The sequence below is a fragment of the Rattus norvegicus genome, chromosome 3, assembly GCF_036323735.1.
Source record: "Rattus norvegicus strain BN/NHsdMcwi chromosome 3, GRCr8, whole genome shotgun sequence".
In the NCBI taxonomy this organism is placed as follows: domain Eukaryota; kingdom Metazoa; phylum Chordata; class Mammalia; order Rodentia; family Muridae; genus Rattus; species Rattus norvegicus.
The window spans coordinates 171962204-171978289 of record NC_086021.1 but is presented as its reverse complement, the minus strand read 5'-3'; the positions used below and the strand labels follow the sequence as shown (position 1 = coordinate 171978289).

The 16086-nt window shown below is 47.2% G+C and overlaps 1 pseudogene; it reads left to right on the top strand.

Annotated features, from left to right (window-relative positions):
- The first annotated feature begins 409 nt into the window (after positions 1-409).
- Rpl28-ps6 (ribosomal protein L28, pseudogene 6) lies at positions 410-817 on the top strand (annotated as a pseudogene).
- Positions 818-16086: the final 15269 nt, after the last annotated feature.

The window sequence follows — 16086 nt, the reverse complement described above, 5'->3', positions numbered from 1 at the left end:
GCATATACACGTGCATGCCAGAAGAGGGCACCAGATCTCATTATTGGTTGCTGGGAATTGAACTCAGGACCTCTGGAAGAGCAGACAATGCTCTTAATCTCTGAGCCATCTTTCCAGCCCTCGAAATTTATTTTTAAAACTTCAACGTCGGGCTTGTCATCAAGGCATGTTAAGTCTCATGAAATGGGTTGAGAAACACTCTTTTCATTTTGTGAGTTTATGTGTTAACTATTTCTTAATGAAAATCATTGTTGAAATCCTCTTCGTGGGAAATTGACTCTGTTTGTGTTTATTTAAATTATTGTTCTTATAACTTAATAGGTATGGGGTTTTAAGTCAGGTTTTCATCACTACAGTAAGACACCTGGTCTTTCCGCCTCGGGCTGCCGAAGAGAGAGGAGACGGCGCCATGTCTGCGCATCTGCAATAGCTGGTCGTTCGGAACTGCGCCGGTTTCTTGATCAAGAGGAACAAGCAGACGTACAGCACAGAGCCCAATAATCTGAAGTCCTGAATCTCCTTCCGCTACGACGGGCTAATCCACCGCCAGATCGTCGGAGTGGAGCCCGCGGCCGATGGCAAAGGGGTCGTGGTGGTTATGAAGCACAGATCCGTGAAAACCTCACTTCTTACGTGAGGACCACCGTCAACAAGAACGCTCCGGCTACCCTCTGCAGCAGCAGGTACATGATCCGAAAGAACAAGTACCGCCCTGGTCTGCGGATGGCCGCCATCTGCAGGGCCAGTGCCATCCCTTTGAAGCCAGAAACCGGTGGTGGTGGAGAGGAAACGGACTCGCCCCACCAAGAGCTCCTGAGCCCCCACACCCCAGAAGCAATGAAGAGTTTGCTGACTGGTTCAGCAGCAGCAGCAGCAGCAGCAGCAGCAGCAGCAGCAGCAGCAGCAGCAGCAGCAGCAGCAGCAGCAGCAGCAACAACAACAATAACAACAACATACCCGAGTGAAGCTGCTTATGAAGAAAAGAGGTTTATTTAGCTCATGATTTGGGAGCTCGAAGGACCTATAGGCTCAGAGAGGGTTACCCTTGCCTACGTGGCATCCTGGTGGATAATGATGGTAGGAAGTTGTACAAAAAGCAGATCTGATCTCTGTACAGCCAGCAGAGGGACCTGGTGTAGCTGGTCATGGTGTTGTTTGTTTGTTTTATCTGTGCTCCACCCAGGTTTTGATCACACGAATCTTGGGAGGCACACAAAAGCATATCCCACTCATGGCAGGCTCTCCCGTCTTTCTGATGTCGCTGCTCTGTGTTCTTTCTCTCTTTGGTCAGTTGAGATAGAGGTTACTTAGTTATTACAGAACTGAGACTTGAACCAAGGCTCTCTCCCAGGCTGCCAGTTCTCCACCCCAAAGCTACTGCATAAGCCTCTTTTCTCCCATTTTGAGCTGCTGCTGCTGTGTGTAGGTTCCACTAAGTTTCCCAGGCTAGCTTTACATTCACTATCTGTGGCTTAGTTAGGCCTTGAACTTGCAATCCTCCTGCCTCAGCCTCCAGAGTAGCTAGGAGGAAGAGTTGTACCACTAGGTCTATCAGTTATTTTTATTCATCCCTTCAAAGAACCCAACTTTGGCTTTGTAAACTTTCCCCTGTGTCTTATCTTCTATGCTGTTTCTGCCCTTGACTTAATACATTTTACTCTCTTGGTTTTAGATCGGCTTGATTCTTTTTCTAGCTTTTTTGCGGTGGGATGGATATAGGTCACTCATTTTACAGCCGTTTTCCTTCCTAGTGTGAACGCTTACAATGTAAATCTCTAAAAACACTGCTCTAGCTGCCTCCCACAGATTCCTGATACATTGTATCGTTACTATTCATATACGCAGCCTCAACTTTTTCTTTCAGATTTCTCTTCAGCAACTCAATGATTCTTTCCGCTTGTCATCGGTGACAGGCTTTTTGTGGTTAGGCTAAAGACCTGAGAGAGAGAGGAAAAAAAAAAAAAAAAAAAAAAAAAAAACGGCTGAAGAGAGGAAGGGCTTATTGGCTCATAGTTCCAGAAGTGCCATCCCGGGGGTCAGCTTGGGGTTGTTTCTGAGCCATTGAGGGCAGAGCAGGACTGTGGAGGATTGAGCATGCTCACACCATGGCTGCCAGGAAGCAGGAAGAGATTTGTCTTCCTGGAAGGCTCAGTCCCAAAGACCGACTTCTTTCAGCGAAACCCCAGCTTCCAGTTTCCACTACCTCTCAAACTGGTACCACCAACTAAGGAAGCTTGTGTCAGTGCTGGAACCCGAGCGGGGAACAGTTCATGTTTCAACACTATCCCTCAGCTGGAGTGATGGCTCAGTGGTTAAGAGCACTGACTGCTCTTCCAGAGGTCCTGAGTTCAAATCCCAGCAACCACATGGTGGCTCACAACCATCTGTAATGGGGTCTGATGCCTTCTCCTGGTGTGTCTGAGTGTACTTATATATAATAAATCAGTAAATAAACCTTTAAACACTATCTCTGCCCCCCAACTATTTGCTATTGATTTTTGATTTAGTCCCACAGTGATCAGAATGCATTGTTCTCATTATTCCAAAGGAACTCAAGACTTTTGTGACTTAGAATATGGTTCCTCTTGATGAATGTGTCATTCGATCTCTGAAGGAAATATGCGGTTTTGCTGTTATTAGCCTGTAAGTTTATATTAGATCGAAGTGTTTTATGGCATTGTCTACTCTTCTACATCTTTAATGATTTTGTTAAATTTATTTATCTTGTCGGTCATGGAAAGAGATGCCCTACAATTTGTTGGCTTTGGTTCCTTTGATTTTGAAACTCTATTATGAGGTAGAATTAGGATTTTTTTTGATGTCTTCCTGATTAAAACGAACTAGCTGATTATCACAAAATAGACTCATTTTAATTAATCAATCAATTAATTAACTGTTTTGTGTGGAGGGGTCTGGACTGTATGGACTATGCTGGTGGTCCTCCTGCCTCAGACTCCCAAGTGGTAGTGATTAATGAGCCCACCCTCCACCTCCCTGACACAAAGCTTTTCACATAGCAGAGGTTTTAAGCGAGGGGCCACTTAGGAAAAGGGCACATCTAAGACACTCGAGTGTACAGTAATAGCTGTACTTTGGTGTGTGTTTGTTTTTGTGTGTGTAACATGTGCCGTGGCACATGTGGAGGTCAGAGAACAACTTCATGGTGCCCGCTGGTCCACTTTTGTGTGTTTTCTGAGGATCAGCCTTGGGTTGTGAGGCTTGAGTGGTGCCTTTACTTGCCAAGCCCTCTAACTGCTTCCCAGTCCTTCTTTCTTCCTTCTTTCCTCCCTCCCTTCCTTCCTACTCTCATGTAGTCAAAGATGGCTTCAAACTCCTAGCCCAGGTCGGCCTTGAACTCCCGATTCTTCTGCTTTTACCTTACTAGCGCTGGGACGGCTGCACACAGACCACCAAGCCTTGGTGAGATTGATGGCCGTGACTGCAGGTACACAACGGACCACTAAGCTTTGATTAAGTTCAGTGGCTTCTGATATTACATTATTTGCAAATAACTCTCTTCCATCTTTCGTTTTGATCGATTTTTATTTTATGTGCAGGGGTGTTTTGTCCGTATGTATGTCTGTGTATCCAGGGCATGCAGTACACACAGAGGCCATCAGGTCCCCTGAGCCTGGAGTTATAGGTGGCTGTGAACCACCCTGTGGGTGCTGGGAGTTGAATGCATGAGCTCTTAAGTCCTGAGCCATCTCTAGCCCCCCTTTTTATTCAAATGTTTTTTAATCTTTATTTTTATTTTATGGGAATGAGTGTTCTGCCTTCATGTGTGTCTGTATACCATGTGTGTGTCAGACCCTCTGGGACTGGAGTTACAGACAGTTGTGAGCTGCCGTGTGGATTCAGGAACCGACCCCAGGACTTCTGGAAGAGCAGCCAGGGCTCTTAATCCCCAAGCCATCTCTCCGTCCCTTGTCTTTCTTTTCTCAAAAAATCAGACCTAGGGTGGTTTCTGAGGTGTGATGGATGCAAACACAGTTTGAAAAGAAGAGAGCAAAGACCACAGGCTGGAGGTGCGCGAGGGACTGAAGACACGTTTTGCAGGAAATAAGGTTCCCATCTAGAGTGTGAGATTTTCAGAGAGTGAACAGGTATACATTTGGGAAAGAACTTAGGTTAAATTTTAGAGGCGCTTTTGAAGTTAAAAACATCCACTTTAACTGAGGCTCTAAAGATTATTATTATTATTATTATTATTATTATTATTATTATTATTGTGTGTGCACATGCATGTGCCCATGTGGGGATCAGAGGGGAATTTTCAAGAGTTCATTACCTCTGTCCACACTGTTTCTGAGCAAGGTGTCCTGTTTCGGCTGTGCTGTGTGCTCTAGACTACCTGGCCTCCAAGCGACCTGGCGATTCACCTGTCTCTGCCACTCATATTGCTGGAGGAGTGCTGGGATGACAGATTGGAACCACCATATTCCTCTTTTTAAGTGGGTCCCAGGGATCGAACTCTGACTGCCAGCTTTGGGCAACAAGCTGCTTTACTCCCTTAACCGACCCATATTTTCTTTCAGATCAGTGCAAATCGAGGTGGTGTTTGCCTCAAAACTATTTCGTGCCAGTTAGAATTCTGAGATGTAGAGATACAGAGATGTGTTGAGAGGTACAAAAGATTTATTGTGTAATGACATCTGTGCCAAGAAATGTGACAGCAGGGCTTGGGCAGGAGGAGCACTGCATAATGACACATTTAAAGACTACTCTTGCTCAATTGCCTGTGGAGCCCAGAGCTGCAGCTCCCCAGTAAAGGAAGGCCCCAGTTTGCAGAATTGGCTCAGCTCCCATATTGCTCTCTTGTTCAGAGACTTGAAGCCACCCAGAGAAACCAGGGCTGAAAAGAGCCGTTGGGCCCCCTTTTCCCTTTGCTGGCTGGCACAGTGGCTTTGAAATGCGTGAACTTGGCTAGGCTGAACTACCTATCGAATGGATCGCTTACCTATAGATTTCTTGTTGGAGCGAGCCACGGGGGAGGTGCTTGTGGGAGACTCAGAGGGCGGAGGTGAAGCGGAAACCATTTGTAGCTCACAGGAGGCCTCTTATCTGCACGCTCACCTTTGAGTTCCTGCACATCCACAGCGTCTCTCCTCCATTTGCAGTGTGAACGACTTTTAGCTGAGCAGCCGCCCTTTTCTCCACAGACTTAACGAACTATTCAAATCGTTCCTTAGTTCGGGGACTATTCTCCTGTCCTGTGTCTGATTAGTGTCTGTCTTCTGACTTTATTTTGTCTCCACCTGGAATACCGTGCGTTCACCGTGAGTTAGGGTTACCCGATCTTTCCTCTCACTCCTTCATCTTTTCCTTTATGACTTTTACCTTATCTTTCCTCTCTGAGCTTTAATATATTTATACTTACAGGTCTCTGATTCAGGGTTCAGCAGTGGCACCATTACATCATCATATTGTTGTCTTGGTCTTGTCTTTAATTTAACTCTCCCCATCCCCCTCCCTCCCTCCCTCCTTCCCTCCCTCCCTCCTCCTCCTCCTCCTCCTCCTCTTCCTCCTCCTTCTCCTCTCTCTCTCTCTCTGTCTCTCTCTCTGTCTCTGTCTCTGTCTCTCTCTCTCTCTCTGTGATGGGCTTTGGGACTTCCTAAAGCCTTCTATCATTTTTTCACATTTTAATTTTAAATTTAGGTGTCGATCTGCCCCTTCCAGCCATAGTTCTTTCTAGTGAACCCCTGCCGTCTCACCCTCTGCTGCGGTGGCATCCTTTACAGCCTGCTCCTCAGGCTTGAGACCGATACCCAATGCCTACTGTGCAGAGCGCCAGTCACCGAAGAGAAGAGTTTGCAAGGAGGGACTTTATTCAAAAGGCAGAGGGAGGTCCCGCTCTCCAATAGGCCTTGTCAAGGATGGAGTTCAGGGATATTTTGGACAGAGGAGGACACTGGCTTTGAGGCATGGGGAAAGGTGATTGGAGGAAGGGCAGTGTAGAGTCCAGATGCTCTGTGCATCCATGAGCAGACTTGGTAGGACATGCATTGAGAAGGTGGTACCGTTACAGGCTGAGTGTGGAAGGTGGAGGGTGGAGGGTGGAGGGTGGAGGGTGGAGGGTGGAGGGTGGAGGGTGGAGGGTGGAGGGTGGAGGGTGGAGGGTGGAGGGTGGAGGTGTCCATCAGACACCTGAGCAGGTCATGGTGAAGAGTTGGTGGTCTCATCTCATTTGAGACAGGCTAGGTTACCCCCAAATTCCTGACAAATGCCTTCTCAGTCCTTATAAAGGCGAATGTCCTGCAGAGTCATCGGCCACATCATCCATTCCCGGGTTAATAGGGCTCTGCGACCTGTTCAGCGGAGTGACCTCTTTTTAAAACCTAAAGTTTAAAGTTCAATCAGTGAACAAAGGAAGACCTCAAGGGCCTCAGGATTGGTGAGGCTTTTCCTGCTTCAGGAAGCATCCTTAAAGGCAGGCAGACGAGGGATTCCTTCTTCCTCCCTGTACTCTCCTCATTCTTCTACTCCCCTCTTCTTTCTCCCTCCCTCACTCTCTTCTCCCCTTCCTCCTCCTCTTCCCCTTCCTTCTCCGCTCCTCATTCTCTCCTCCTCTTCCTCCTTTTCCTCTTTCTCTCTCTCCTCCTCTATTTTGGTTTATGATATGTAACTGAGGTTGGCCTTGAACTGGCGATCTTCTGTCTGAGACTCCTAAGTGCTGGGATTTTATCTGTGCCATCACACTGGCTCCAGATTGGATACTTTCTACTGGGCTGTCTTTAAGCTTGGCAACTGTTTATTTCTCTTTTCTTTTAAGTGCTTGTTAAACTTTCTCAGCGCACTAAAAAGGTCAGTTTTAATATTTTTTTAGTAAGTTAAGACTGTCCAGTTGTTTATTTTCTATATTTTTTAATCAGCTGAAATCTCTCATTTGTTCATCAAGACAAGGCATACTTTACTTTTTATGATTTATAATAATAATAGTAATAATAGTGGTAGTTGCTGTTATTATACCCCGCCTCGTATTTGTGTGTGTATGTGTGTGTGTGTAAATGTGTGTGTATGTGTGTGTATATGTATGTGTGTATGTGTGTGTATATGTATGTGTGTGTATGTATGTGTGTGTGTATATGTATGTGTGTGTATGTATGTGTATATATGTGTGTATATGTGTGTATGTGTGTATGTGTGTGTATGTGTGTATGTGTGTGTACGAGTATGTGTGTGTGTATATGTGTGCATGTGTGTGTTTGGGCATGCATGTGCCACAGGAGCTTATGTGGAGCATAAAACTTTTGGGGGTTGGTTCTGTCCTTCCATCTTTTTTTTCCTCTTGAGGCAGTCTCTCTCATGGTTTCCACCATACCATGTATTGCAGACTAGCTGGGACCTACGGATTTTGAGGGAGGCCTCTCTATCCATTGCACAAACCCAGGGTTGCTGGTGGGTCATTCAGATCATGTTAGCAGCTTTTCATCGTTCTGGCCCCAGAGTCTCCCGCAGGGCCTGCAGATCTGGAAAGACCAGCTCTTTGCTGGAATGGCCACGTTCACTGGAGCTGCTCACTGGTTAATTGTCTAAGAAGCTTTGAGCCCCAAAGCAGTGTTTTCTGCAGAAACCGGGTCTCAAAGGCAGCAACCTGGAACCGGCTGGGAGAAGGGGTGAGAATGGAATCTGATCCTAGTCTACTGTGTTCAGCATATTTTCACCAAGAGTTACCTAAATGTCAAAGACTTCCTGTGGAGTGGACATGAGTCAAAGATTTAACTAACCCAGAGTGAGCAAAACTTCCTCCCTCCAATCCTCCTGTTTCTACCTTCCTTCTCTTTTTTCTGTCTCTGTCCCTGTCTCTATCTCTCTCTGTCTATCTCTCTGTCTATCTCTCTCTGTCTTTGTCTGTCTCTCTGTCTGTCTCTGTCTCTCTGTCTGTCTCTGTCTCTCTGTCTGTCTCTGTCTCTCTGTCTCTCTGTCTCTGTCTCTGTCTCTCTGTCTCTCTCTCTGTCTGTCTCTGTCTCTCTGTCTGTCTCTGTCTCTCTGTCTCTCTCTCTCTCCCTCTCTCTCTCTCTCTCTCTCTCTGTAACTGAGGTTGGCCTTGAACTGGCGATCTTCTGTCTCAGCCTCCTAAGTGCCGGGATTTTATCTGTGCCACACACTGGCTCCAGATTGGATACTTTCTATTGGGCTGTCTTTAAGCTTGGCAACTGTTTATTTATCTTTTCTTTTAAGTGCCTGTTAAACTTACCCAGTGCGCTAAAAAGGTCAGTTTTAAAGTTTTTAGTAAGTGCCTGGGACCACAGGCATGTGTCACCACACCCAGTTCCTGCAGTGTTGGTGACTGAACCAGGGTTTTGTGCACTCTAGACAAGCATCCTACCTACCAAACTCTGTCCTTAGCTACCTCACCCTTCTTTTTTTTTTTTAATTTAGGAAAACATGCAAAACCCAGCTTCACAATCAACTCAGCCTTCATTTTTATAGAACACAGCATTTCCCTGAAGCAACCAGCAGAATCTTTTCTGCCAGCCACCAGCTCTGTAGGAGGAATGAATCCATAATCACCCCTCTATGGGAATGAGGTCGATTTCAATGACTATCTAATAAAGGGCTAAATTCAGCATTAAAAAAAAAAAATCCCAGGATCTCAAGGAGTCCTAGAGGCAAATGGCAAAGGAAATTTGATCTGATGGAAACAGACCTTCCATTTATTTATTTATTTTTAAAAGGAGGCTTTCTTATTTTTACACTCCAGCCCAAAACTCCATTTTAAAAACTGTAGGTGGGTTTATCAACAAATCTCTCTTTAAGGCATCGGGTGTGAAACCGACTATGCAGCCGGCAAAGACTCGCTATTACCACACGATCTGAGACGGCCCGATTTAGTGAAAAGGTCTGAATCAGTCCGAAAAGATGGTTATGTAACCCTGACACGCTTAATTACCTTTGACGCAAAGTAAGCTGAGACGTTCATTCGCCTCCGGAGTCCGGGGATGTCATGTGACACGCTGACGGAGGAGGCTCGTCCTCAGCAGATTGGCGTCACAGAATCAAGCACCACCTCCTAATGTCAGTCCCGTTGTTGTCTGGTCATTGCTGGTGTTTGTATGTCAGATGAGACAAACTCTCTCTACTCTTAGGCTGAGGAATGGGTATGGAGACTGAGGCTTGGGAGAGCCTTGGTCAAGGTTTCAGGGCTGAGCACAGCTCTCTTGGACTCCTGTTGGTGAGCTCCAGGCCCACATCCCAAAGATGGCGGACAGTGTTCCCCGGGGATGGTGGACCTGTCTTCCACAACCTCCTTCTTACCTCTGCACACATGTGTGCACACATGCATTAGCAGGCACACATACACACACGTCGTTGTGATAGTTCTCTTTTCAACGTATGGCCACGTGCTTAGCATACAATCTTACAAGTGTGAGAAAGGCTGGGCCTGCTGTTCAGTCGCAAGCATTTGTCTAGGATTCATGAGACTTTGGGTTCTATCCCAGAAGCAGAGAAATAAAAGTCCACAAATATAAGTGAAGAGACTTTTTCTTTTTGAAGAGACTGTTAATACACTCTTCTCTGGTGCATTTGAGATTTGTAACAATGCCTCTGTCATTGTTAGTTTCTATCAACTTGACACAAACCTAGACATTCATGGAAAGGAATCTCGGTGAAGGAACCACCACCATCAGACTGCTCTGTGGGCGTGTCTGTGGGGGCATTTTCTTTTCTTTCTTTCTTTTTTTTTTGTTCTTTTTTTTCCGGAGCTGGGGACCGAACCCAGGGCCTTGCGCTTCCTAGGCAAACACTCTACCACTGAACTAAATCCCCAACCCCGGGCATTTTCTTGATTGCTGATTGATGCAGTTCATTTCGGGCTGTACCATCCCTAGGGAGGTGAGCCCGGACTGTGGAAGAAAGGTAGCTGAATAAGCCAGAGGAAGCAGGCCAGTAAGAAGCATTCCGCCCCGACCTTCCCTGCTTCAGTTCTTGCTGTAGCTTCCCTTGATGCTATAACCTATAAGTCAAATAAGTCCTTTTCTCTCCAGCTCGCCTTTGGCCATGGTATTTATCTTAGCAACAGAGAAGCAAAGCAGGACAGCCTTTTAAGTTATGCACCACGTTCCAAGCACTGCGGTATACTCTCCTGTTAATTTCCACCATAGCCTTGTGATGTACAATTGTTCCCAGATTCTACAGGCCAGGGAAACTGGCCCAGAACTAAACATTTCTGATAGATATTCCCATAGTTTCTCTGTTCCCAACACCTTTACATTTCTGATAGATATTCCCATAGTTTCTCTGTTCCCAACACCTTTAGAAGCTTAGCAAAATTTTCTTGGTGCTCCCAAGGCTAACACAAAGGCCTACTAAGTTTTTACAAAAGGTATTTATTTATTTGTGGGGTGGTGGTGGTGGTGGTGGTGGTGGTGGTGGTGGTGGTGTGTGTGTGTGTGTGTGTGTATGTGTGTGTACATTCGTGTGCCAGTATCTTTGGAAGACAGAAGAGTGTGTTGGGTCCCCTGGAGCTGGAGGTACAGACAGTTGTAAGCTAGTTGGTGCCGGAAACAGAACTAGTATTCTCTGGGAGAGCGGTGAGCACTCCCAGATGCTAAGCCATTTCTCGAACTCTGTAATAGTTTTGTGTTTTAATTAACTAGTTAGGCCCAAATAGCTTGTATTTGTGTCCTAAGAAGTCAGCAGTCATTTGAAAGGTCAACTCATTTGAGCTGAAAAAGATTCATATTCCATGTTTAGTAACTCGAGCCACATAGCAATAGGTTGCGTGTGTCGTCCCAGCTTTTCAGAGTTTAGCACTAGCCACACAGTTTTACACTGCTGTCGTGGCTAATCTTGGTTGTCAACTTGACTACATCTGTAAGCCCAAGCTGTCAGGCGTTTGGGATTTTCTTAAGCAGATTATTTGTAGCAGGAAGACGCCCCTTCTAGGGCTGGGCCACACTTTCTGGTAGCAGCCTTCATAGAGAGACACAGAAGGAGGAAATTTTGCTTTTCGCCTGCTTGCTGCCCTCACTCTCATTGGCAAGTTCAACAATCCTGGCCACTGGCCACTGTTAAAACCAAATCCTGGATTCCAATGCAGACTGAAAGCCAGCAGCAATCCAGGAATCCTCCTGGACTTCAGCCTCAGGATGGGACTGCAGAGACGTCGTGAACTAACCATCACCATTGTTGGACAGTCATCGTGGCTAAACACCACCACAGTCTCTCTCTCTCTGCTGGGAATTGAACTCAGGACCTCAGGAAGTGCAGTCAGTGCTCTTGACCACTGAGCCATCTCCCCAGCCCCCCTTTTCTCCACCCCCTTTCCATTTCTGTGCACACATATGACATCATCAAAAGCAGCCTCGCACCAATGTAGCTACAGCCCTGATCTCCCTGAGCTGAAGCTTATGGTCACTTGGCACATACTGTTCTGCTTCTCTGGTCTATATAAGATGACCATGGTGCCTTCTTCTTGAGAGTGTGCTGGACAGCCCAGGGCTGGTTTCACTGGGTCAAAGGTTCTTGGACCCCACTACTTGAACAGTCTGAAGTCTGTTTGGGCTGTCATAACACAATATCCTAGACTGAGTGGCTTAGGTAATGGACTGGGGTCTGGGGAGATGGCTCAGGCAGTCAAAGCCCTTGCCTTGTAAATAATAAGTCCTGAGTTTGACTTCCAGAATCGGGAGAGGGGCGAACCTAGGCATGGCCTCATGTACTTGCAATCCCACCATTGAGGAGGTAGAGACAGGAGAGTCTCTTGGGCCTGCTGACCAGCCAGTTTAGTTTAATTGCTGAGCTCAAGGCCAGGGAGAGAGCCTGTCTCACAAGAGGTGGATGGTGTTCTGGAAGATGGCACCTTAAGCTGATCTCTGGCCTCTACACATAGGCACACATTCATACACACACACACACACACACACACACACACACACACACACACACACGCACACACACACACACACATGCACGCACACATACATGTACATAAAAACCCAAAATGATGGATTATAAATTATTCTTTTCTGGTGTAGAAATCCTGACCCTTGTAACTAGCAAGGGTGCATTCTGCTAAGGGCTCTCACAAAGCCGCTGTCTTAGTCAGGGTTTGAATTCCTGCACAAAATATGACCAAGAAGAAAGTTGGGGAGGAAAGGGTTTATTCAGCTTACACTTCCACACTGCTGTTTATCACCAAAGGAAGTCAGGACTGGAACTCACACAGGGCAGGAACTTGGAGGCAGGAGTTGATGCAGAGGCCATGGTTGGGTGTTGCTTATTGGATTGTTTCCCCTGGCTTGCTCAGCCTGCTTCCTTATAAAACCCAGGACCACCAGCCCAGGTATGGCACCACTCACAATGGGCCCTCCAACCTTGATTATTAATTGAGAAAATGCCTTATAGCTGAATCTCATGGAGGCATTTCCTCAAGGGAGACTCCTTTCTCTGTGATAACTCTAGCTTGTGTCAAGTTGACACACACAACCAGCCAGTACAGTCACCTTCTGTCATGAGTTTCTTACACGGAGACAGAATGATCTCTTTCCCCCTTCTCTTCTCATGAGGTCATAACCTCAGCAAGAGGTCCCACCCTCATGACTGTCTAGTCACAACTCCTTCCCCAGGACTATCTCTAAATACCATCACATTGATGGTGAGGGCTTCGGTGTAGCAATGGGGGAGGGGGGAGGGGATGGCAAATGTATAGTGAGCAACAGGACTCATCGTTTGGAAACTGAGTCCTTAGGGAAAGACTGGAGCCTTGGACCAGCCACTGCGCTGGACCTCGTAGCGAAGAAACAAGGATGAAGTGGCTCTAGAAATTGTTTTCTTAACTTTACCATCACCTGGGAAATTCACAGCAAATCAAATGTAAGAAAAGAATGCACCAAGCACAGCCTGGTCTAAAGAGAGGCTTCCATTGGTGGGGGTCGGGGACAGGGCTGATGTGGTTGTTCTGATATTCCTAGTGCCTCGGATTACAGACAACCCTCCGCCACCATGATTGGTTTATGTGGTTCTCTGGTCCTTGTGTGTGCTGGCAAAGCCTTTACAACTGAACTATAACTCCATCCAACTGTTGGAAAGCTGATTTGGGGAAATAAGGAAGTCAGTCCTTTTAGAATTATATGTTTAGGCCGGAGAAGAGATAGAGTGGGTTTCAACAGACACCTTGCCAACTCTGAAGGCTGCCGTGGACAGTGCAATTGTGTTGGGCTGGCCTGGGATGACACATTTGGGGTAGGGACCTGCTGCTGATTCTCCTGCCATTGCGGAAATGTCAGAAAGAGACCTACTTCAGAGAACACCAAGCCACTTGGGTCTCGAGTGTCTGCAAAGGGTTGGCTTTCTGAAGCTGTGTTTCTGTCCTTCACTGAATCACCCTGGACTGGTCACCGACTTGGGACTGTCACTCCTTTGGGCATTGTTGTTGTTTTAGGCTCACATTTCCTGAAAACAGATTCCTAGGATTTACAGTAAATGTGTTTTCCCTGAGATTTCAATGTGACTTCCTGCCAAGGTAAAGGTTAAGGAGAAAGGGTAGGTGGGGTGGACAGAAACATCCGACCCTCTCCTTTGAACTGCCAGAGGGACTGCTGTACAATGTATATCTTGCCTTTGATTCAAGCCATTTTGGGGTGATATAGGCATTTGAAGGAAGCTTTTTCTCTCACCTCAAGTGGACTTGAGGATCTAGGATGTCATGTGCTCAGGGTCACATAAAACTTCCACTGAGCCAGTGGCTTTTTTTTTTCTTTTAATTTTCAAGACAGGGTTTCTCTGTGTGGCCCTGGGTGTCCTGGAAGTTGCTCTATAGACCAGGCTGGCCTCGAACTCTGGCTTCCACCTGCCTCTGCCCCCAGAGTGCCCGGGTTAAGGTATGCACCACCATACCCAGCTGGCTTTGGGTTCTGGTATCTTAAATTCATGGGCCATGGAGGATGAGTTTCTGAGACAAGGTTAGGAGTCGTGGATAGGAGATTCTCTCTGTATAGAAAGAAGGCAGAACTTCTGTCTGGCAAAAGCAGGTCCTGAGATGGGGAACCATCAAAGTGTTTTTAAAAGGCTTATGACAGACACTGGGGTGAGGAATGCAGAGGGGTCAGTCCAGTTGGCCCCACGGTGTCCAGGAACCTCCCTCAGTTCACCGAGTCCTCATGTACGGCTTCCAAGCAAGGACATGTGAGATGGAACCGGGAACCTTCAGCAAAGACATCACACAACTGCTGTTTTGGGGTCTCCCTCCCACCTGACCACTTTGTATCTCCTGCTCGCTTCTCTTTTCTGCCTACTGTGCTCAGAGATGAAAGCCCAGAATCCAAACTGTCTACAGCAAGGCTTCTGACAAACTCTCCAGTGCGGTCTCTGGGGAGGCCTCCTGCTCTTATCACCTCTAGTGACACATCCATCTCTAAGAGCAAGGCCTTCCATGCCCACCGGCGTATGTACATATTCTGTTCTCTCAGCCTGGTTCTCTGTTCCTTGACCATCTGCTAAATCCTGCTCTCCCAAATATGGCTCTGTCCTCTGCTTGGCTGTGGTGGGCTTTATGTAAGCATTTAGTTCAACTGCAGTTGTGTATTTTGGCAGTTCCACGGGGGTGTGGGGGTGTGGGGGCGTGGGGGTGTGGGGGTGTGGGGGTGTGGGGGTGTGGGGGTGTGGGGGTGTGGGGGTGTGGGGGTGTGGGGGTGTGGGGGTGTGGGTGGGGTTGCTCACAGGTCTGCAGGGTTCTGGTAGGTCTGAGATGTGTCTGAGGGCTGTCTCCGGGCTGGCTGCTGCTTAGACCATTTAAGCTGAGGGGGATGGGTCTCTCTTCACGTGTCTCTGAGTGTTTCCCTTCCTCTTGCAAGCCACCTCGGACTCTTTTTCTTTGACCAATACGAGAACTGCAAAAGACAGCAAACGTCCCTCACCTTCCAAGGCAAGGGGCTTTTCCAACCTCCATGCGAGCCTGTGGTGCGAGCCATCCTATTGGCTGAGACAAATCACATGACCCAGTCAAGCCTATGAGTGGGTGCTGAGAGGAAAGAATTCAACAGGTATCAACCATGGAGCTAAAGCAGAGAGGAGACAATTTGGTGGCACTTGTAAAACTGTTGGTCAAGATGACCAACTTGTGTGTTTATGCCCCACTATATTTGAGTTTTCTTGAGGCCTTGGCTTGAAATGTCTCAGTTTCCTTAGAGCCATGGACACAAATACATTTTTATGCACATTATTTATTTAACTTGGGCTTCAGTGGTTGTCAGGTTAACCTGGTCTTCCTGTAGCAGGTACCAGCCAGGGGACCCAAAATACAGCTTGTGGCAGGTCTGGGGTGATAGGGAGAGGGGAAGGGCAGAGGAAATAATTTGCATTTTTTTTTTTGGCTCAGCATCCTGGGGTTTCGATTCGTCCCAGCGACTGATCTGATTCAGCCACAGTCTGGTCTCTCTCCACCTTTAAATGTTGGAAACTGCATAAATCAGCACATTTCCCCCAAAGCAGAGTCTATATCCAGCACACCAGGCTGCTCGCCATAATTAGGCCTCCAGCAACGATTGTCTCTGCTCCTTGGGTTTTGTTGCCTCTTCCCAGGGGAACAGGAGGGGTGTGATATGGGTTATGACGTCTGTGGAACCTTAAATACACAGGGCACAGAAATCTTGGGCACAGAACACAAGCGACTGCTCATGCTGGGTCTTCTTTCCTCCTCAGCCCCAACATCTCACATCTCCTTCCCCTCCTCTAGTTCTTCCTGTTTTCCTTCTTAGCTCCTTTTGGCCCCCAGGGGCGCACACACTGGAGCCTACGGAAGAATCCTGAAGATTAGCCAGCCTGTATGTAGACCCGGGGCCATTTAGACAGAGGGTTCCTGGGTCCTCATCTGGGTGGTGTGTGTCTGAATACAGACATGCGCTCTTGGCCCTTTAGTGTCCTGGCTGCTTGGGAAGAGGCACGTTCACAATAAAGTCAGGAAAGGGCCTCTAAATCTGCTTCCTTTAGCGTAAGGGATTTTTCCTGGATATGAGCAATACGGAGAAGGAGAGGTTTCTGGGAGTCTGGCTCTGTCCTTCTGCCTGCAGGATTGGATGGACCCTTTAGGGCCCCAGGAGTCACCTGAATGGATTCAGGTGTGTTTGGAACTGTGACCACAGC